At 40.9% G+C, this 23,048-nt stretch overlaps 1 protein-coding gene across 6 annotated transcripts in view; it reads left to right on the top strand.

The window, feature by feature from the left end:
- Nucleotides 1–23,048, top strand: part of RERE (arginine-glutamic acid dipeptide repeats) — a 405,272-nt gene that overhangs the window by 105,800 nt on the left and 276,424 nt on the right. The window contains exon 1 of one of the 6 annotated variants that reach the window (XM_070474244.1): nt 660–817. The exons of 4 other annotated variants lie outside the window; for them this stretch is intronic. The gene's annotated coding sequence lies outside the window, so the exon portion shown is untranslated. Of the gene's footprint in view, nt 1–659; nt 903–23,048 lie in introns of those variants that run through there. One more of the 6 variants, XM_020915940.2, reaches the window with a different exon arrangement.

Here is a 23,048-nt window from a genome sequence, read left to right as displayed (position 1 = left end):
GAAAATTGGGGTCAGAAATGTTGTTTGACATCAAAGGATGATTCTTCCTCTTGTGCTTCTTTGAAACAAATGTTCACCGTGTCTGTGATTGTTGGTTATTGTTGGCATTTGTTAGACGTCAGAGGTGGTTGGCATTAGCATTCCTGGCAGAAGCAGAGGCAGCTCTAGGATGTGTGAACTGCTGATCACTCACGGGGATGCGCTGCCTCTTTTATATCTTGCTTGCAGATGCATTTTCTAGCTGACCACGCTATTAAGAGCTGCCATCAATCACACAGTCTCCCAGTTCCGGCTGTTGGGAGGGAAGGGAGGTCTGGAGGGAGGGGAGGCTGGCTGAGTTGGTCCGGAGATACAATTGCCGCCGCTTTGTGTGTGCGCGCGCCCGCGGTGGCGGCGGGCAGGGGCTCGCGCGGAGCGGGCCGGGCTCCAGCCCGGGTTTTGCCGGCCACCGCCGCCGCCGCCGCGGGGAGGCCGCTCTTTCTCTCCCGGCGTCTGGGTCACAGGCATGTGGCAGTGTCGGCCCGGCCGCCCGGGCTGAAGGAGCCTGAGCCGCGGCGGCCGCTTCCTCCAGCCGCGGGCGGGGCCCGGCGCGGCCACCGCCTCCCGGAGCCGCCGCGTCGCGGGGACCTGAGCCCGCGCCCGGCTGCCCCTGCGGCCGCCCTGGCCTCCTTTTGTTTAGCAAGTGCATTTCACGCCCTGAGCACCTGCCCATCCCGCCGGTGCCCGCCGGCCTGAGTTTGCGAGGGGGCTCTGCACCGGAGGACGAGGAGGAGGAGAGGAGGCCCGAGAGCTCAGCTGCGGCTGCGACCCGCCGCAGGCAAGTGGCCGGCCCCTCTGGCTGCGAGGGCAGCGCGGGTCTTGGGCCAGGAAGTTGGACAGCTGCGGGCACAGGGGCTCTCGAGGTGGGTGGACGGTAGCCTGTGGATTACCCCAGTGTGTGATGACCCCAGAGAGAACAGCTCGGGCATTACCGGGAATGGCGGTGGCTTTCCAGGAATCTGGAATAGGTATCAGTTGTGTCCCATGGCAGTTCTGTTGGGCTCACTAGTTTGTTTTGTTTTTTAAATTGTCAAAACTCTAGAAATCCCAGTTAAATAAACCAATTAAGAAACTTGTTTAGGGCAGAGATATACTTTTTTTTTTTTTTAGAAAGAGTGTGTGTGTTCTTTAAAAGGAAAACTGAAGATGAGCAGTGTGTAATCTAAAAGCCGCTGTTTGATTAGGAGCTTGACTGCTTACAATGGAGTAAATTTAGGTTTAAAAATAAAGTGAATTGGATGGACTTGGTTATAAAGTAATTTAGGACTGCTTAGGTGACAAAAATAGTTTGTTTCCTGGATCCAAAATACTCTTGTTTTACCAGGTTAGCTAAAACGCAAGGATGGTTTTGAAGAAGATTGGTCTAAGTTTAAACTGTTATTTTTTTCCTCCCCGGGTTTGAGGCGATGACTTCCCGACCCCTCCCCAGTTTGCTCAGACCTTGCTCTGTGGTTGAAGCTGTGGGGAGACCTGCCTGACCACTTTTTGTTTGCTGAGAAAGAAACTTGCAGTTGGTCCCTTGGGTTTACTCTCTCAGCCTTTCACCTTCCTGGCCCACTGGTGCCTACGCTCTCTTTGGGGGGTGGGGGATGTTTGGCCGAAGGCGTCCTCTCAATCATATGGAAATTTAAAAAAAAAGGATGTGAATGAGCACTGAGGTCAGTAGATTAGTTTTCCCCTTTGGTATGTGTCTGTGCTTTAAGTCTGAGACCCTGAGTGTATGTTGAGAACAGAGTTGACAGAGCCCTTAAAGTCGTGTGCCCACAGCTCTAGCCTTTCTTACTTTTTCTTTTTCCTTCCTAGGAGCTCCAAATTTAAAGTAGACATGATTTGAAACCATACAGACGGGAACAATGCCCCATGTAAGCCCGTTGATCTGGGGCAATTATTTCCAGATGCACAACCCAAACTCTCCATTTTTATGTGCGTGTTAGACTTGGGCTGTGAGAGGCAATTGCCTTTCTGAAAATGTACATTGCCTAGTTAACTAACAGAAGGCAGACATTTTAGAGGCTTAACAGCAACTTCGCAATAGTATGGGAGCTGCAGTTAGAAGCCTTGTGTTTGTTTTTTTCCAACTCTGTAATTTAGTAGTGTTTAAACTATTTTATAAAGATCTCTGGGACCAGTGAAAGGTGGTTTTCAGTCCAGAGCACTTGAGTGCTCATTGTGTTCTGGCAGGCCTTGGTGCTTGGCAGGCTGTGCTTGAAATGTTATTTGATCTGGTTGCATGAGAGAATGGACTAAGATTACATTTCTGCCTTCCCTGTGGCCGTTGAAAGCGATGCATCAACGAGTCCTGTTCAGTAACATATTTAAAGACTTAACCTACATCCATTCACTCTTAGAAGGTTTCCAGCAAAAGGCCGTTTAGGTTTTTGTCTTGTTTTGTGGTTTTGCATTTATGAATTGAGGCGAGAGCTGACGTAATGTAGTCGTACCACTTCCTTTGTGTGTGTGTGGGTTTTTATAGCCTATAGGATATGTTCCAGTCTACGTGGTTGTGATGATTCCTGAATGCTAGAATGTGTATGTATTTTCACATGCAAGTGCCCTGAGCCATGTGCCAATTTATTTTTTTAGCTTGTAGGTCTGCTGAGGGGGAGTGTCGTGGTGAACCCCAGCCAACTTATCTGGAAGGTCCAGTGAATGGCCTGTGTGTTATGTAGACTAGCTCTTCATTTTAATTAGTGCAACTGTGTACAGCTGTTGGGTCAGACTGCGTTGGCTGCTCCTGCAGGGTAGTTTTATCTTACACTGGAGGTTTTATGGACTTGTCTGGCTGTGTTTCTTAATCCCTCTCCCACTGCCACTGTGCTTGCTTTTAAGCAAATGCTAGAACAAGACAAGCTTTTGTTTACTCGTGTAATAGTTTACTTGTGAGGGATTTATTTTTGGTTTTGAGGAAATTGGTAAACCATGTAATTTAGCAGTAGGTATTACATTTACTATGCTTTTCCAAGGTCAAAGGGTTTTGCTTGCTATTGTGTTAGTCTGAGTAGCCAATGGAACCATCCATTTTATAATGACATAGGAAGCCTGCTTTTTTTTAAACTGGGTCTTTGTTTGCTATTCTAGGATTAGTTTGTAAAACTCAGAATAAATGTTAGCTCAGTGAAGATAACATGGCTAAAATGTTTCTCCCTGTCTCTTACCTCTTGTTACACTTACCAAGGGGACTAAGAGAACCTTTGATGCATAGCAGTTTGGCCAGGGGCTAGATGATTAACACAGAGATTCAGAAATGTCTCTGTTCAGGGCTGTGTGTGGCTACCTGTGTTATTTTTAAATGTGCTTTTGGCTCTAAGTTACTGGAAAGTATTTACTGTAAGATTGAGTAGCTTTGCGTCTCTGGCTTTTCAGGCTGGAAAGTAGACTGTGATCTGAATGACATTTTCTTAATGGTTTGGTCTTTTTACTGTCTGCCTTTGTCTTGAAGAGATGCTGACCAGCATGGTTTCCAAGACTGTCCACCATATTTTTAAAATGAGAAAAAGTCAAAAAGCAAAATTGACAAATCTGTTTATATATAAAGCTAATGTGAGGCCTTTTTAGTGGCCCATTTTACTGATGGAAGAACATGGGGGATGTGTTGTTGGAGGGATTTGTGGGGGTAGTGTTGGGGACTGGGGTATAGTTGGCAGAGAAAGGAAGCTGGTTCAGGTTGAGATATTTCTTTAACCCATTGTAGAAATGTGTCCTTCTTAAAATAACCTGAAATGAGGAAAGAGAGTGCAACGTCTTCTGGAAAATGTAATAATTTCAATGTAACATCATAAAATGTTTTCCTTAATTAAAAGAAATCAAGACATTTAGATTGGCACCAAAGAGTTCTGAATAAAAGGAAAAATAGAAGCATAGTAAGTATCCTAAATCCAGACAGGTTATTTCAGAAGTTTATTCATATGTATTTGACCGTATTTTTAAATCCCAAATTTTAATGGTGATTAGCATCATAGACTTGCCCTCCAGAATCTTTTAATTCTCGATATAGTTGATACACTTACATATTTGTAATGAAAGGTAGAAAAGCAGTAGTTAGATTTAATTAGTAGGAAAAATCAGCATATTCAAATTTTAATGCTGTCACTTGGAAGTGCTGCTGGTATAATTAATCAATTTATTCATTATAAGTTGGTGGTAAATAGCTCAACTGTGTTCTAATCTCAGTTCTACCACTCTTTCACTGTGAGACCTAGGATAAGTTATTTGTTAGCCTCTTTGTGGGAAAAATGATGTCTACCTCAGAGGGTGTGCAAAATGCTTAGGAAAGTGCCTGACACATAACGACAGCTGGTGCTTAATATAGTGAACACTGTCTATGCTCTAGGTATTGCTTTGGTGGCTAAAGATACAAACTAGATGAAGCCCCTGTTCTCAACAGCACTTACGTTCCAGTGAGGGAAGACCCTCACTGGAGGTGAGGGTGATGATTCATATAACTTCCAAAGATAACTTCAGGTCATGCCAGTGAGTTTTAGTTTAATATGAGATGTTTACTCTTTAAGCCATTGTTTTATTTTTCCTTGATAAAATTGTTTCTCATACTATTTGATGATATAGCCATTGTTAACATGTTTTGGTTCATAGGTGGAATAGAGAAGGAGGAAGAGACTTTTTCTGGGAAAGGGAAAAAAAAGGAACAAAAAAGAAGCATAGGGATTTGTCAGTTTAAGCACCCAGTAGTAGAAGGGAAATGTTAACTCATGGTCCATCCATAAGAAAAAATATTATGCAACCACTAAAAATCATCATGATGTAAAAATTTAATATAAAGCTCAGTGGGAAAAAACCGTAGATGCCAAACTGTTCTGCAGTGTGATTCCCGTTATGTGCACATCCACATTTACTCACAGAGGCTAATAAGGAAAAAAGATTAGAAAGGAACACGCCAAACCTTAATAGTGCTCATCCCTGGATGATGGGATTAGGGGTGACTTCATTTCCTTAATATTCTGACTTTGAATGAATTGTTTAATTCTTGCAGGTCTAAATGCCTCTAAGGTACTAGGGAGGAGACCTGAGGCTTAGAGTAGTTGAGCAGTTTGACCAAGGCCTGCAGCTGGTCAGTGGGGAGGTCAGGATTGCAAGCCAGAGACTGAACCCTGTTCTTTCCTAGACCCCATTTCATCCTATTAGAGGTGACCTCTGTGAAAGGGCTTCCCCTGACCTTTCTGCTCACACCTGTGGCCCAACCAGCTTTGACAGTTGTTTTTGCTACCAGAGGGCCCTCACTGAATCTCACGCAGGAGGAACTAGTGCTGAGGTGATGCTGTGCATGAAGTTATTAGAAAGGGAAAGCTGATGTTATGAGGAGAGGAGGAAATGGAAGAATGATTTGAGTGAAAGAGGTCTGAAAGGTAAAGCAATACAAAGGGGATAAAGGGAGGAGGATGGTGCTTCAAAGTGTGTAGGATGTGACAGTAGAATCACACATTCTAGGTTTTGCACTAAAGAATGAGAACTGAGAAAACACTATTGAAAAAAAGTACTAACCGATTACTTAATCAGGAGTCAGTGGTACTCCTGAGGAGTTTTTGAACAGAGCAGCCCAGGAGGTGGAGGGTGGCCTGCGATGGTGGAAGCTTGTTTGTAGTTGGTAAGGAAACGTTGAGAAGTTTGGTAGCCAGGGAAGGAATGATAGAAGGTGGCTGAAAGAGGTTACAGGTTAATGGCATTAACTGGTTGATGCATTAAGGAGGTTAATGGCAGTTTGTCTATAGGTAAGATTTTATGATGATTCATATGACAGTTTTCTTCAGGTTTTCACGATAAAATGAAGTAATGGATGTGAATTGCTTTAGAAAGAAGAAAACATTTTGATTTTAGAGGATTAGTCGGATGTTACTTGTGAAGAGTTTTAAGAATATGGTAGGTAAGTCTGGGGGGGATCCTTTATAAAGCTAAAATATTTTTGCCAGTATAGATCAGAAATAATCTTTTGGTTCTAAAGATGAACAATTAGATCTGTTTGTCATGTCTTGTTTCCACAAAGTGAATCAGCTTTTGCAGTTGCAGTTGAAAAAAAAAAGGGTCAGTTTGTGACTGTTTCACTTCAGAGGAACAAAATAGACTTGAATATATTGTACATTTGAAAAATTGCTTAAGTCAAACGCCTCCAGATGGTGTGTGCTGCTGTGTTCACAGCTGTATTTACCTCAAGCTCACCAGATTATCTTCTAATAATTTAAGAATAGCTGGTTAGAAACAGTGATATTGTCAAGTCTCTGCTGCTTTTGAACCTCAGCAGCAGTAGTAGCATGACCTATATGCCTTTAGTAAAATGCCACGTGAAATTACTTCCTTCCTTCCTTTTGCATTGTTTTCAGAATTTTTTCTTGGTCCGATTTGTGCTTTGCACAGACAGCCATAGTGCTTACATATAGCTGCCAACGACCAGGTTCTTTTCACGTGGTCTCAGGGGTGAGATTGGAGAATGGCTTTTGATTAGCTTTAAAATATATTTTTGTTGTCTTACTAATAACCTTTTTAATATATTAAATATATACAGTTGATACTTTAGCACATATAGTATGGTGAGCATTCTGTGTTTTTTGATGTTACCAACCAACAACAAAAAAAGACAAAAACTCTTTTAATACTTACATCTACTTCCCAATATAAATGCGTTTTTCTTTTACAAGGATTTAATAAAAGTTATTTTGGAAGAACTCAGATTACTAAGTCTTAAGTTTTTTGGCCACATGTCCTACTGTATGTGTGCTTAGTGGAAGAAACAGTTTTCATGAATTAGATGTAAAATGTAGACAAATAGTTTGAAACATTATCTAGGAATTTTAAATATGTGAGCAGGGATGGTAAGAAAGACAAACACATTTTTTATTAATGGACCAAAATTATGTAGAAAAACATACCAAGATCAAACCATTTAAACAGTTGTTTTCTCCTTTTGGTTCTAGATATTAGCTCTTACTGTTGTCTTTTTTGTGTGTGTGGATATCTTGTAATGAGGAAAATTATGTAGAATACTTTTTACCTAAGTGTGTACTCTTTGACTGGGCTTCCTAGGTGGTCCTCCCAATGCAGGAGACATGGGTTTGATCCCTAGGTCAGGCAAATCCTCTGGGGAAGGAAATGGCAACCTACTCCAGTATGCTTGTCTGGGAAATCCTATGGACAGAGGAGCCTGGTGAGGTACAGTCCATGGGGTCGCAAACAGTCGGACATGACTTAGTGACTCAATAACAACATATTCTTTTGACTATCTACCTGGGCAGTATCTCTTTCATGGGCTGTGCTCTTTCCACAGAGCATAATTCTCACATTGAATAGATAAGGGTAAGTGTTCAGCAGTGGAATGTTCACCTTTTTAAAAAACACATTAGATGTGCAGGGAAGGAAGTAGAGCAATTAGTGTTCACTCTGAAGTGTGTGTGGGGGGGGCAGGAGCAGGGTAAGTTTTGATCTTTGAATGGAAAGGAAGAATAGAAAGTGCTGGAAGAAAGTAATGTCTAAAGCAGTCCTGCCTTTTTTGGGGAAAGCTTTCTTCAGTTTTGTGAACAGGCTTAAATTGATTACATGAACATTTATTATTGGATAAGTAAATATTTTATTTATGTGATACATAAAATACTAAAAATTAAGCCACTATTTAATAAATTAATTAAATCAATAGAATTTATTACAGGGAACAGTTTTAATTTTATAGAAAAATGGAGTGCAAAGTACAGAATCTCCACTTGTACAGTCTCTTTCCACCCTGTTGTCCCTCTCATTAACATCTTATGTTACTGTGGCATGTAGAGTTGATGACACAATATTGATACCTTACTGTTAACCAGAGAAGCAGAAGGCAAAGGAGAAAGGAAAAGATATATCCAAATGAATGCAGAGTTTCAAAGAATAGCAAAGAGAGATAAGAAAGCCTTCCTCAGTGATCATTTCAAAGAAATAGAGGAAAACAATAGAATGGGAAAGATTAGAGATCTCTTCAAGAAAATTAGAGATACCAAGGGAACATTTCATCCAAAGATGGACACAATAAAGGACAGAAACTGTAAGAACCTAACAGAAGCAGAAGAAATTAAGAAGAAGTGGCACGAGTACACAGAAGAACAGTACAAAACAAGGTCTTAATGACCAGATAACCACGGTGGTGTGGTCACTCACCTAGGGCCATACATCCTGGAGTGTGAAGTCAAGTGGGCCTTAGGAAGCATCACTATGAACAAAGCTAGTGGAAGTGATGGAATTCCAGCTGAGCTATTTCAAATCCTAAAAGGTGATGCTGTGAGAATGCTGCACTCAATATGCCAGCAAAGTTGGAAAGCTCAGCAGTGGATACAGGACTGGAAAAAGTCAGTTTTTCATTCCAATCGCAAAGAAAGGCAATGCCAAAGAATGTTCAAACTACCGCACCATTTCTCATTTCACATGCTAGCAAGGTAATACTCAAAATCCTTCAAGCAGGGCTTCAACAGTACGTGAATCAAGAACTTTCACATGTACAAGGTGGATTTAGAAAAGGCAGAGGAGCCAGAGATCAAACTGCCAACATCTAGTGAGTCATAGAAAAACCAAGAGGATTCCAAAAAAACATCTACTTGTGCTTCATTGACTACACTAAAGCCCTCAACTGTGTGGATCACAACAAAACGTGGAACCTCTTGGTTACCTGTGTTCCTCATTTGGCAAAAGATTTCATTTTATGGAGAGAAAGAGATACTTAGAATTTTTTAAAATAAACTCATTCTGGCCTAAGGTCCTTCCTTATTTGCTTTTGGTGGTTGTTCAGTCGTTTAGTGGTGTCCAACTCTTTGCAGTGCCATGCAGCACACCACACTCCTCTGTCCTCCACTGCCTCCTGGCGTTTTCTCAAATTCACATCCATTGAATCTTACTTGCTAGATACTTGCATCTATGTGATAGTTACTTATTGGAGATGAACATCAACCTGACTGTGCCCTGTGCCTCCCCACAGCCTTGCTGCTGAAGATGATTTGAATAGGTTCTCCTGGGGGTTACGCAGATCATTCATTCCTTTGTCAAGGGTTCTTAACTTTCTTTTTGTCAGAGACTCTGTTGAATGTTGGTGTAAGCTGTGGTTTTTCCTGCAGAGCAGAACTGTGAACATTTGCCTGCATGTCCTCAGTACACAGTTGCAGGTCATTTATGGAGCTCCTGCAGCCTATCCATAGGTGGGAGCTCATTTAGGAACTCCTCTTCTAGGGAGCCTTACGTCTCTATTTAAATTACCAAGAATCTTGTGTATTTTTTATTTTGGGTAGATTTGCTTTACTTGAATAGTGTGGTGTGAGTTCATTGACCTGTCTGGAGCCTGTGGAATTGCTGTTTGTGTGTCCTGAGCGGTTTATCCAGGACTTCCTGAGGGTGCTCTTGGCCACGGCAGACTGCTGTCTCTATGAGGACACAGAGGAGAGCCTTTTCTCAGCTCTCAGTTCCAGGAGGAACTTACCTCCGCCTGAGCCTGTGGTTTGTTTCTGACTTCCAGATTTAGAGTCCTGTGATGAATCAAGTTTCTTCTGAGTTATCTGCTGATAAAATGTTGTCTACATCTAACAAAAGGCATAAATGAACCGACATCTTTCTCATGGTTTCATTTTCTCAGTCCTCCCTCTCCCCCTTCAATTTTCCTTTGTCCCTAAAAAGAGAGAAACAACATAGTAGTGTACAGTTAGAATACAGGCACTGTACCCCACATGATCCGTGAGACCTGCAGTGTGGCCTGAGGGAGTGGGTGTCAGCCCTGTGTGCTCAGAGCCCTCTTCTAAAAAGCGTTCCTACTTTGTGTGGCTGCTGTGAGGGTGACACCAGAGAGTGCTTAGAGCAGTAACTGGTCCAGGTAAATGCTGACTACATCTTAGCTACTTAGTTATGCATCCAGTTCCCTCATCTATTTAAAATTTGTATTTTATGAATATCAGTAAACTGCCTTAAGTAAGCCCTTTTAAAAGTAAGCCATGTTTTACACTCCCCTGAAGATTTATATTTGTATAAATAGACATTTTATGTATTTTTATATAAAATTTATACAAAGGTTTAATTTCTGCCTGAAGACAGTCATTAAGCGTGTCATGGAGGAGAGTGAATTAGCGACTGAACAACAAAGGAGAGTGCTAGGTGCTGAATTGTGTTCTCCCCAGTTTCAGATGGGCTTCCTAGGTGGCGCTAGTAGCAAAGAATCTGCCTGCCAATGCAGGAGACGTGAGATGCCGATTTGATCCCTGGGTCAGGAAAATTCCCTGAAGGAGGAAATGGCACCCCGCTCCAGTATTCTTGCTGGGAGAATCCCATGGACAGGAGCCTGGTGGGCTACAGTCCACGGGGTTGCAAAGAGTCAGACACAACTGAGCGTATGAGTACCCACACCCAAATTTCATATGCTTATCCTAACCCACAATATTTTGGTATTTGGAAGTGAGTCTTTGGGAGGTAATCAGGTTTAGGTGAGGTCATGTGGGTGGGGCCTTTTGGTGGGAATAGTGTCCCTGTTTGAAGAGAAAGAGTGTGATGTCTCACCCTGCCATGTGACGGCACAATGAGAAGGTGGGAAACTGAGTGAACTGAATTGGCTGGGACCTTGACTTTGGACTTCCCAGTCCCCAGACTGGGTGAAATACATTACTTTTCTTTAAGCTACCCAATCTGTGGTATTCTGGTATTGTGCTTGAGCAGACAGTAAATTTCATACATGAAGAGTAGAAGGTGATCGTTAGCTTATCACAGAGACAGATTTTTGAGAGGGAAATGGGGATGATGCTTCTGTTTGCAGAAGGCTTTACCCTTCCTGGCCTTCCTGACCTCTGGTTGGTTCTCACAATACCTTTAGAAGGCAGCAGAACAGATGCTGGCTTCTCATGTGAGAGAGCCAGGTCAGGAGAAGTCAGCTGAGCTGCTCATGTTCACAATGTCCATTTTGGAAGTTCCCAAGCCTCTTTAATAGCCGTGTTTTCTGCCTTCTGTATCCATTGTTCTTTCCATGAACACCTTAATACTGTCAGTTTAGTCTTATAATTCTTTTGCTTAGAAGACTATAACCTTTACTTTTAGTCTTTACAGGGATGTTATTTCAAAGTGGGGGGTTTCCTGCTTTTTATATTTCAACATGAGAACTTTTGAAACTTCAGTGGTGAAGTAGTTGAATTTATTTATCTTTACTGTCTTCAGAGAGAAAAATAGAATTTATAAGTTCTTTGTTTGGCCTGCTAGTTTGATTTGAAGTATAAAATTCCTGTGAAGTAATGTTAACTCTAAGAAGTGTGATATTACCTGAATTCATAATTAGCACATTTTATTCTTCTATAGGTCTACATATAGGTTTACCTTTTAGTCTTGCTGGTGAGATTCTAATATGTAGGAGTTATTTGGGCCTATCCATGGTCAAAAGATTGCTGTTTGTTTTGGTCAAGGTGTTTTGAGTATGTCTTGTTGAAAAGGATGAAACAGGAGGGTTAGAACCTAAAACTTTAATTAGTTAAAAGCAGGGGGAAACCCTCAACTCCAAACTTCCACCCAGACTCTGTCCTTCATTCTGAATGAATTCTGAACCCCTAAAAATATTTAAGAGCCATCAGAACATACTGTATTTGCTCTATTTCCCGTTAAATTTTAACAAAGTAGAATTAAAAAGCACAAAATTTTACTTTCTGGTGATAAAATGATTCATGTGAGATCAAAAAGTTGGAATAGATTAAAAAAATTGAGATAAAATTTCCTTACCAGATCTATTAAAAAATTGTACAAGTTAACGGTTTTTAGTGTATTTGCAGTCTTGTGCCAGCTTCACTGGTGACTCCATTGTAAAGAATCCACTTTCAGTGCAGGAGATGCAGGTTTGATCCCTGGGTTGGAAGATCCGCTGGAGAAGGAAATGTCTACCTGCTCCAGTAGTCTTGCCTGGGAAACCCCATCGACAGAGGAGTCTGGTGGGCTACAGTTCATGGGGTTGCAAAAGAGTGGGGCACGACTTAGTGATGCAGCATCATAATATAACTAGGAATAGGTTTTATATGGCAGTTTCTGGTGATTAATTGAATGTTCCTAGATAATCTTTTATGTGTAAATTTGTTCTATGAATAAGAATATAACTTATCTGTATGATTTACTATTACAGTATATAATTGGCTTAAGGCATTCAAACCCATCTCTTGTTTATACTGGTCTGACATAAGGGAATTAACTTCAGCCCAAGGTTATTAAATCCTTCAGTGACTGATGACTCCTTTCAAGGGGATGATAAGCAGTTATGAATATAATGTGAAAAGAGTTGTAGTCTCTTTCAGCATATTATCTGGAGAAATTGCAACTTTCCCAGAGCTTTGTTTCTACATTTGATGTGCCCAAAATATGTTTATACATTTTCCATCTTGAGCAATTTGTGTTCATTTGTTAGTAGAAAGGCTGATGGCGGGTGTTTCTTAGATTATGGGACTTTCTTCATGCTGTTTCCCAGTTAGTTCATGAAAATCAAGTGGGCCCTTAAGGCTGCTTTTTTCCTCTCCTAGTCCATTCACTTGCCTGGTTTCCTAGATGACTGTTTCATACTTCCTCCCTATTTTAATGCTGGGTTTTCTGCTTCAGTGAGATAAACCAAACCAGTCCAAAGAGGACTTCTGCTGACACTACTACCCCTTGGGCCCAGCTTGCAGCACAGACCTTGCCTTCCCTACTGCCCAGAGATAGAGCATCCATCCTCTCCCTCACACAGTCATTTTTTGTCTTTCACATCATGCATGTTTTGAACTCTGTTGGATCATATAGATTTTCTGCTTTTCTCCCATCTTAAGACAAATACAAAATCAAAATCTTCCCCCCCTTTGACCTCAGTTCTCTTATTTCTCTGTTCTGCCTTGCAGCAAAACATCGCAACATGAGTTTTCTGCACTCAAGGTCCCCAGCTCTCCTTACCTCTCTTAAATCCATCACCCGCCATTCCAGGGAAACTGCTCTGGTAAAGATTGACATGTCCTTGGCACTGCTTGTTCCCTGTTCTGGAGTCTGTGCCTCGAAGGTCTGTGTGTCCTGCCGTTCACACCTCAGTGAGGCCTGCCTTGACCCTTCATCGGCTTCCCTTACCCTGCTGTTTTTCCCCCTAGACTGTCCTCTTCTTATAGACTGTACATGTGTTTATTTTCATTACTTATTCTTTGTTCTGCCTACTAGAATGTAAAGTACTGAAACACAGGGATTTTAACTGTGCAATTTACTGACTTATCCCTGGCATCTGGAACAGTAACTGACACAGAATAGATGTCAGTTTCCTGCACTGTGCCCTAGGACTTATGGCTCTAATAATTATCTAAATGAATGTAACTAAATTTTATCTCTAGTCCAGGTCTACTCAGCTGCTTTCTTCATATGTCCACTTTGGTGTCCACTAAGCATCTAAAACCTAACATGCCCAAATGGAACTTCTAATGTTTCCCCGTACCCCTCACATAGGGACTTCCGAGCAGATGTGGAGCTAGTGGTAAAGAATCACTCCTGCTTGGCAATGCAGGAGTTGCAAGAGATGCTAGTTTGATCCCTGGGTCAGGAAGATTTCCTAGAGGAGGGCATGGCAACCCACTCTAGTATTCTTGCCTGGAGAATCCCATGGTCAGAGGAGCCCTGCGGGCTATAGGCCATAGAGTTGCAAAGAGTCAGACAGGGCTGAAGTGACTTAGCACACACACCCCACACATAGCTGTGGGGTTTGTTTTTCAGTTGGTAGGATCTTACTTATCACCTCTTTTTTTTCTTCATTTATTTTTATTAGTTGGAGGCTAATTACTTTACAATATTGTAGTGGTTTTTGTCATACATTGACATGAATCAGCCATGGATCTACATGTATTCCCCATCCCAATCCCCCCTCCCACCTCCCTCTCCACCCGATTCCTCTGGGTCTTCCCAGTGCACCAGGTCCGAGCACTTGTCTCATGCATCCAGCCTGGGCTGGTGATCTGTTTCACCATATATAATATACATGTTTCGATGCTGTTCTCTTGAAACATCCCACCCTCGCCTCCTCCCACAGAGTCCAAAATTCTGTTCTGTACATCTGTGTCTTTTTTTCTGTTTTGCATATAGAGTTATCGTTAACCATCTTTCTAAATTCCATATATATACGTTAGTATACTGTATTGGTCTTTATCTTTCTGGCTTACTTCACTCTGTATAATGGGCTCCAATTTCATCCATCTCATTAGAACTGATTCAAATGAATTCTTTTTAATGGCTGAGTAATATTCCGTGGTGTATATGGACCACAGCTTCCTTATCTATTCATCTGCTGATGGCCATCTAGGTTGCTTCCATGTCCTGGCTATTATAAACAGTGCTGCGATGAACATAGGGGTGCACGTGTCTCTTTCAGATCTGGTTTCCTCGGTGTGTATGCCCAGAAGTGGGGTTGCTGGGTCATATGGCAGTTCTAATTCCAGTTTTTAAAGAAATCTCCACACTGTTCTCCATAGTGGCTGTACTAGTTTGCATTCCCACCAGCAGTGTAAGAGGGTTCCCTTTTCTCCACACCCTCTCCAGCATTTATTGCTTGTAGACTTTTGGATAGCAGCCATCCTAACTGGCGTGTAATGGTACCTCATTGTGGTTTTGATTTGCATTTCTCTGATAATGAGTGATGTTGAGCATCTTTTCATTTGTTTGTTAGCCATCTGTGTGTCTTCTTTGGAGAGATGTCTGTTTAGTTCTTTGGCCCATTTTTTGATTGGGTCATTTATTTTTCTGGAATTGAGCTGCACGAGTTGCTTGTATATTTTTGAGATTAATCCTTTTTGCTTCGTTTGCTATTATTTTCTCCCAATCTGAGGGCTGTCCTTTCACCTTTCACCTTGCTTATAGTTTCCTTTGTTGTGCAAAAGCTTTTAAGTTTCATTAGGTCCCATTTGTTTATTTTTGCTTTTATTTCTAATATTCTGGGAGGTGGGTCATAGAGGATCCTTCTGTGATTTATGTCGGAGAGTGTTTTGCCTATGTTCTCCTCTAGGAGTTTTATAGTTTCTGGTCTTACATTTAGATCTTTAATCCATTTTGAGTTTATTTTTGTGTATGGTGTTAGAAAGTGTTCTAGTTCCATTCTTTTACAAGTGGTTGACCAGTTTTCCCAGCACCACTTGTTAAAGAGGTTGTCTTTTTTCTATTGTATAGTCTTGCCTCCTTTGTCCAAGATAAGGTGTCCATAGGTTCGTGGATTTATCTCTGGGCTTTCTATTCTGTTCCATTGATCTGTATTTCTGTCTTTGTGCCAGTACCACACTGTCTTGATGACTGTGGCTTTGTAGTATAGTCTGAAGTCAGGCAGGTTGATTCCTCCAGTTCCATTCTTCTTTCTCAAGATTACTTTGGCTATTCGAGGTTTTTTGTATTTCCATACAAATTGTGAAATTATTTGTTCTAGTTCTGTGAAGAATACCATTGGTAGCTTGATAGAGATTGCATTGAACCTGTAGATTGTTTTGGGTAGTATAGCCATTTTGACAATATTGACTCTTCCAATCCATGAACTCGGTATATTTCTCCATCTGTTTGTGTCCTCTTTGATTTCTTTCATCATTTATCACCTCTTTTCTTGGGTTGTTTATTTTCATCTGGCACTTTTAAAGCAGTTACATTTTTTAAAATATTGAAAGAAAATTTAAACAGTCATGTACAAATGAAGTCAGTGTCCATTATTTGATTTATTAATTTAACCAGTGACTTCTTTGTTTTTTCCACTGTTCCATAGAACCATTAGTTAGCTTTTTGATGTTTGATACTTGGAAATATGGTTTTAGCTTTCAAAGTAAAATAGTAAGAATACTTGTTACTGAAAGTTTGATTTATAATTGTGATCTGCTTAGTGAATATAAAATACCTTTTTAGAAAGCTTTTCCAAGTGTAGTGGGTAAACTACTGAATCAGGAAATGTGTACTTAGAAGTTCCTCTCAGGGAGAACCAAATCAGCCTTCTTAAGATCCAAACTTGAAACACGTTTTAGCGAGACATGGAGTTAATGACGTCTTGTCTGTAAATGTTGATCGTTCTTACAGCGTCATAAATAACGAGACTGATTTCTTCCAGTTGGACTTCAGTTGGCAATTAGATTTACTGTCTACCAGGAAATCATGAGATTTCTTGCCTGTGAAACTCTTTCAAAGAATCTTATCCTTGTAGAAAATGTATGTTGTAGTTTACAGGACAGTGCCCAGGCACTGTAAGCAGACTTTGTTAGGTGTAAAAATTATGATTTGTTTAATATTACTATATTCATATTTGCTTTAGTATTGCATTTCCCTCAATGATAGAGGTCAGAGAAGTTCAGAATAATGTTTTCTGTTTTTTTTGGAACAAGTAAAGGAGCAGAACAATCCTGTTTAGCTAATTTAGTGCAGTGGTGGTGTCATAAAGAGAATCGCATTGTGATCAGACTATGCCAAGATTACCCAGTACATCAATGAAAAATTTGGTTGACATTTGATAGATGGGAAAAGGAGAAGGAATTTGCCTGAAGTTTTTACTTTTTAATGAATGGAGTTTCCTTTTTACATCCAGTGCATTGATGTGGGGTCTATTTTTAATAGTTATAGAGCAAGAATCCTTGGTTTACAGGTATGGTAATATACGTTTCCTTTCTTTGTGACCCTAAGATACTCTTAACTTAATCCTCAGTATATTGAGGCAGGATCATAATTCCCATTTAACAGAGGAGAAAAATAGCTGAGAGATCAAGTCATCTTACTCACTGCCCCTCAGTACTTGGTTTGATTTCCATGTCTGATTTCCATGCCTTTATCTTCTAATGCTTTCTCTTCTAAGATTAAAATCAAATCTAAATATATTGATGTGCAATTTTTGGTTAACTCAATTATTAATTAAGTTCAGTTTCTTTTAACTTCTGTAATACTTATTTTAAAAATTGATAAAAATGTTTTTCTGATTTTCATAGCATTAGAAACAGGTAAAAATTTATTGAGAAGCTAAAAGCTGAATTTGTTAGATTTATCAGTTGGGATCTGAAGAGGATTAATGTAGAAATGGGCTTTAATAAAAAACTGATTGCTTAAATGGAACCCACCAGTGAATTATGTATTGTAACTCGGGAGATCAGCTGTATATTTGGACTAGTGAAGGGGCTTCTAATTCAGCTTTGCTTTTTATGCAGTTTGTCTAATGTGTTCACTGGCGTTGCAGGAGGAGACGTGCTGTGTATAGCCCTTGTAATGATGGGTGGGTAGGACTGCAGGGCATAAGATTGTGGCTTCTCCAGAGACAATCAGGCACTTTTGGACTTAGGTATTGCTTAGTTTATCATTCTTGTTTGTTTTTTTAAATTTCCTAGTTGAAATATAGTGTTTTGTTGTTGTTGTAAATCTGACACTTAGTGCTAATACAGCATTGTTTTCCTTAAAACATTTTTTGTTGGAGTACAGCTGCCGGGTGGGACCCCAAGGCTGCCCCTTCTTGTTCACTGCACAAAAAGAGTCCTTTGTTTTCAATTAAGAGTAGGTTTAGTAACTCCATAGTTATAGTTGTGATTAAAGGAATCAGATATGCCAATGCGTTTTGTTTTTATTTTCTGGCATAAATGAGTATTTTTTGTTTTATATCTTTGTAAATACCTTTCCTGGTTTTCTGTCAAAAACAGCACCAGTAACTCTGGGGGCTGGTTTTCCCTGAGGTGATCTACAGCACATGGTTTATAGCAGAGTTCAGTGTGTGTTACTGAAGAGGTTTGTGGAAAGGTATCCCCCCCTCTTTTTTCCTTGTTAGCAGGGCTCAGCAGTTTAATTTCTCTAGACCTTAATGTAGAATCATTAGATGTGAGCAGCGCCCTTTGGTGCCATGCTGTAGGAGAGGATTAGGGGAGAAGTGCAGAACAAGCCTGAAGAGAGACATGCAGAAAAAGGGACAACAAGGGGGCAGAGGTGCGTGAGAGGGGCTTCCACGCTCAGTCCTGTCCGACTCTGCAGTCTCATGGACCGTAGCCCACCAGGCTCCTCTGTCCATGGAATTCCCAGGCAAGATACTGGAGTGTGTTGCTGTTCCTTCTCCAGGGGATCTTCCCAAGCCAGGGATGGAACCCATGTCTCCTGTGGCTTCTGCATTGGCAGGAGGGTTCTTTACCACTGTGCCACCCCCTGGGAAGCCACACAAGAGGGATGTTTAGTTGTAAAACATGTGGTGCGTTGGAGGCTTACCATGTGGCCTCTTTGGGCCCCCATATCACCGTCTGTTTGAGTGTTCAAGCTTCAGTGTTCTTAATCCTACAGGTTTTGGGTCTCTAAAGTGAAAGGGTTAGTCACTCAATCAGTTGTGTCTGACTCTTTGCAACACCGCAGACTTAAAATATTGTTAATTTGTAACATGTGTTGCATTTGGTTTACAAAGTCATTCAGTTGGTGTTTGTGAATTTTATAGTTGTATTTATTTTTTGTTCTTTAAGGTGAAGAATTTTAAGGTAAAGAAAGCGAGGTTCAGAGTTGGTGCATAATAGAGCCTCACTTCTGGTTGGCATCTTTGGGCTTCTGCAATGCTCATTCTGCCAGATCATAGCACTGAGTAGTTTTATTTCCCACTTTTTAAGAATTGAGTTTTTCCTTTAAAAATACTTTTGGCTGCACTGGGTCTTCATTGCTTTTGTGCAGGCTTTCTCTAGTTGAGGTGAGTGGGGCGTCTCTTGTTGCAGAGCACAGGGTCTAGGGTGCCAGGGCTTCAGTAGTTATGGCAGCTGGAGTCGAGCGCACACAGGCTTCAGTAGTTTTGGTGAACAGGTTAGCTGCTCTGCAGCCTGTGAAATTTTCTGGGACTGGGAATTGCCTGCATTGGCAGGTGGATTTTTCACCACTGTGCCACCAGAGAAGTCCCTATTTCCCACTTTTGAATATGTTATCTTCCTGAGACTCAGATTCTTGATTTCTCTTTGAATTGAGTTAAGGCATGTGAAAAAATCTCTCATCATTCTAATAAACTTTTGGCTAACAAAACCTGATTGAGGCTGGTGTAGCTATGAAGTGTACATCATTACTTGTTTCTATAATCTTTGTTCTAGGTTATATTTTTAGAGTCAGCATTTTTCTTAAATAATCATTTGCTTGCTTCACGTTCCTGGATATAGAAACATTAGTGAGTTAGTATACTGTTCTCTTTGTTTTATAGGTAACATTAATTGTCATCATCTATGTATTAGAAGGCTTTATTGTCAATAAATAGTGAACATTTTGATCTCAATGAAACCAGGAAATGTATTCATAAGACACAACATGGTCACAATCATTTAGAGAGTTCTTGACAGATTATACGCAACAGATTTTTGAAATCAATACCACAACAAAAATGTACATAGGGAAGTTGTTTTTAAACACTGACCTCTCCCCCTGTCCCCAAACAGCTTAAGGAGCAATGTCAAAGACTGTGCCTTTGATAGTGAAATTTGTTTTAAAATATGAGGAATTTCTTATATTCCATAAATGATACAAGGGAAGTGAGATGTAATTTACTTGCTGTTATTAGTTGCGAAGTTACAAAGAATACAGAGCTTGACTGTAAACAGTCCTGTTGAGTTCACTTCAGTCACTCAGTCGGGTCCAACTTTTTGTGACCCCATGGACTGTGGCACACCAGGATTCCCTGTCCATCACCAGCTCCTGGAGCTTGCCTCAGACTCGTGTACCTTGAGTTGGTGATGGCATCCAACCCATCTCATCCTCTGTTGTCCCCTTCTCCTTCCCGCCTTCAATCTTTCCCAGCATCAGGGTCTTTTCCAATGAGTCAGTTCTTTGCATCAGGCAGCCAAAGAATTGGAGCTTCAGCTTTAGCATCAGTCCTTCCAGTGAATATTCAGGACTGATTTCTTTTAGGATTGACTGGTTTGATCTTCTGTAGTATAGTGAAAGGAACAAGGCCCTGTTTCACACATGAACAAACAGACTTAATCCCACCATGTGACAGAGCCACAGTAACAAGGGACAGCCTGGGGGTGAGGAAGGAAGACTTCAGGCAGAAGTCTCTGTCACTGAGCTGGAATAGTTTAGGATTCAGAGTAACAGATTTGTGATCCAGATAAGCCCCCAGTCTCACTAGACTCTGCATGACTGTGCTGAAATGAGAGTGGAGTGTATGAAAGTACTTCTGGTGCAGAATTTATTGAACCGAAGTGCCTACTTTTCAAACTTAGAACAAATTGAGTTTTTGTATTTGTCCATACCTCTCAATATGAATATTCAGTCAATTCAGTTCAGTTGCTCAGTCGTGTCTGACTCTTTGTGACCCCATGGACTGTAGCACGCTCGGTTTCCCTGTCCATCAGCAACTCCCGGAGCTTGCTCAAACTCATGTCCTTTGAGTTGGTGATGCCATCCAACCATCACATCCTCTTTCCCAGCATCAGGGTCTTTTCCAGTGAGTCGGTTCTTTGCATCAGGTGGCCAAAGTGTTGGAGTTTCAGCTTCAGCATCAGTCCTTCCAATGAATATTCAGGACTGATTTCCTTTAGGATGGACTGGTTGGATCTCCTTGCTGTCCAAGGGACTCTCAAGAGTCTTCTCAAACATCACAGTTCAAAAGCATCAATTCTTCGGCGCTCAGCTTTCTTTATAGTACAACTCTCACATCCATACATGACTACTGGAAAAACCATAGCTTTGACTAGATGGACCTTTGTTGGCAAAGTAATATGAATATTGGGATGTGAAAAAATGTTTGTTTCCTCTTTCATTTCTAGTCTGCTTCCTTAATGGTACCCTTAAAATTTCCACCGTGACTGTCTTTTTTTTCCTTGGAGTCTGTGAAAATCTACTTCTGTCTGTGCTGGTCTTATAGTATAGATAAATTCTATTTTATTTTCTTGGTTTACTAGAAGGCCTATGATACAGAATCTTGAGTGTTATCCAATCTAAAATTTTGTTTGGTAGCACATTTTAATTTCTGGCTGAACTTAGGTATTAATGATTTTAGGTTTTATCTCCCATTTTACATTTACAGGGGAAGTAGAATAATGTATAGAGAATGATTAAGCTGTGTAAATATTTGTACTTTCCACAGTGCTAGATGTTCTAAAGTCAAATATTTGTTATAGAAATTAAAGCTTAGCTAAAGAACCAGCTATTTTTCCTTTTAAGATGGATAAGATGTGTTTTCCAAAACTTCCATTTTCAAAGTACCTGACAGAAATATTAAGGAAAGACTCCCTGGTTACCATAAATAATTTAGTGTATGAACATAGAATCTATGAGATACTTCTAATTTATTCCTTTTATGTAAAATTCATTTCTGGTTTGGTTTGAAAGTGCTTGCACATTCTAAGAGCTGTTGGAGAGGAGTGTCACTTATTGTGGGTTAGATCTCATTTTACTCCTCCTTCTCCTCCGACCCTCTTTTCTTTCTGGATGGTTTCTGTTTGCTTCTTTGTAGGTTAGAAATGACAAATAGTTTTAAAAGCCCGGGAAAAGTGTTTCTAGAGACCTCCCCTCCCTGTTTTTAGCATTTCAAAAGTGTTTCTAGAGACCTCCCCTCCCTGTTTTTAGCATTTCTGTCTGTGAAGTGAAGTGAAAGTCACGTGAAGTAAAGCTCAGTTCTGTCCGATTCTTTGCAACCCCGTGGACTGTAGAGTCCATGGAATTCTCCAGGCCAGAATACTTGGTAACCTTTCCCTTCTCCAGTGGGCAGGTCTTCCAGAGTCAGGAATGCAGAACCGAGTTCTCTTGCCTTGCAGGCAGATTCTTTACTAGTTGAGCTACAGGGAACCCCATTTCTGTCTGTACTTTTAATTATTTTATGATGACTTTTCAGATTTCCGTTTTCTCATTTGTTCTGCATGATTTCCTATTTCCTTTCTCAGGTGTTTCAGTATTGGTAATTTTGTTCTATGTTTACCATTTGTAGCAGATGTAATTTTTTCTTGATTGTATTCCTGCAAAGTTGACCCATATTAGTAAGAAGCAGTTTTGTTCTTTTATTTACCGGTTTCCTTTTCCTGTGTTAAAGTGTTTGCAATTCCTGATCTGGACTGGATGTGAACCAAAAATGTGTTCTCTCACTTCTAAATGGGTAAGGTTTATTACACCCAGGTGGGGAAATGAGGTGGTATAATTTTGTCTTTTCCTTTTATCCTGCTGAGTTCTTTTCCCTTCCCTCAAGGATCCATTTAAGCATAGATGCTTTATTTTAGTCTGTCTGTGTTTTTTACCATGAAGTCTATCGTGCCTCAAGATCTAAAATTTTCTGAATCCTCCTCCCAGTTACCCACTTTTCTGCTATCCATAGGACTTAATGTCCTTGTTTTGGAATTGCTGCTTCTTGTTGTCAAAGTCCTTCTGGAAACATTTTCTCTGGAATCCTTTGCATTCAAGCCAGAATTCCCTGGGGGGAAGTTTCTCCCACTACCCTCCTTTTTTTTGCTTTCTTAGATTCCTGAGTGCTTTCTTTGGGAAGGAATAGTTGCTCTCATTTTGGCCTCCTTTCCTGGGGTTTCCCTGGTGCTGCTAGTGGTAAAGAACCCGCTTGCCAGTACAGGTAGGCTTAAGAGGTGCGGGTTCGATCCTTGGGTCAGGAAGGTCCCCTGGAGAAGAGCGTGTCAGCCTACTCCAGAATTCTTGCCTGGAGAATCCCATGGACAGAGGAGCCTGCAGAGCTACAGTCCATAGTCGGACACATCTGAAGTCACCTAGCACACATGCACATGCATGGCTGATGGCTGACCTTTCCCCCAGAGATCACTGATGCCTGGGACTCACTCACAGGATGGAAGGAAGTGCCCCAGAGAAACACAGCTCATACATTCACTCACATTTCTTTTTTTTTTTTTTTCCCTTCCTTTTTTTGGGTAATGTAATAGTAACCAAAAACCCAGAGTGGTCATCACTGAACAAGTTTACCTAGCCTTCCCTACTGCCCCTCTCCCCCAGGTCTCTTCGAAAAGGGTGTTTCCAGCATTAAATCCTTTGCCACATCCTTATTAAAATACCCCCTTCAACATGCATCACTCAGAAACACAGGTCTCCCTTGATTACTGCTTTAAAGCAGTTACTTTAGTATTGCATTATGGAAGGAT

This window comes from Odocoileus virginianus, chromosome 11 (assembly GCF_023699985.2).
Source record: "Odocoileus virginianus isolate 20LAN1187 ecotype Illinois chromosome 11, Ovbor_1.2, whole genome shotgun sequence".
In the NCBI taxonomy this organism is placed as follows: domain Eukaryota; kingdom Metazoa; phylum Chordata; class Mammalia; order Artiodactyla; family Cervidae; genus Odocoileus; species Odocoileus virginianus.
The sequence above is the reverse complement of the archived record's forward strand: the minus strand, read 5'-3'. Positions and strand labels throughout refer to the sequence as shown.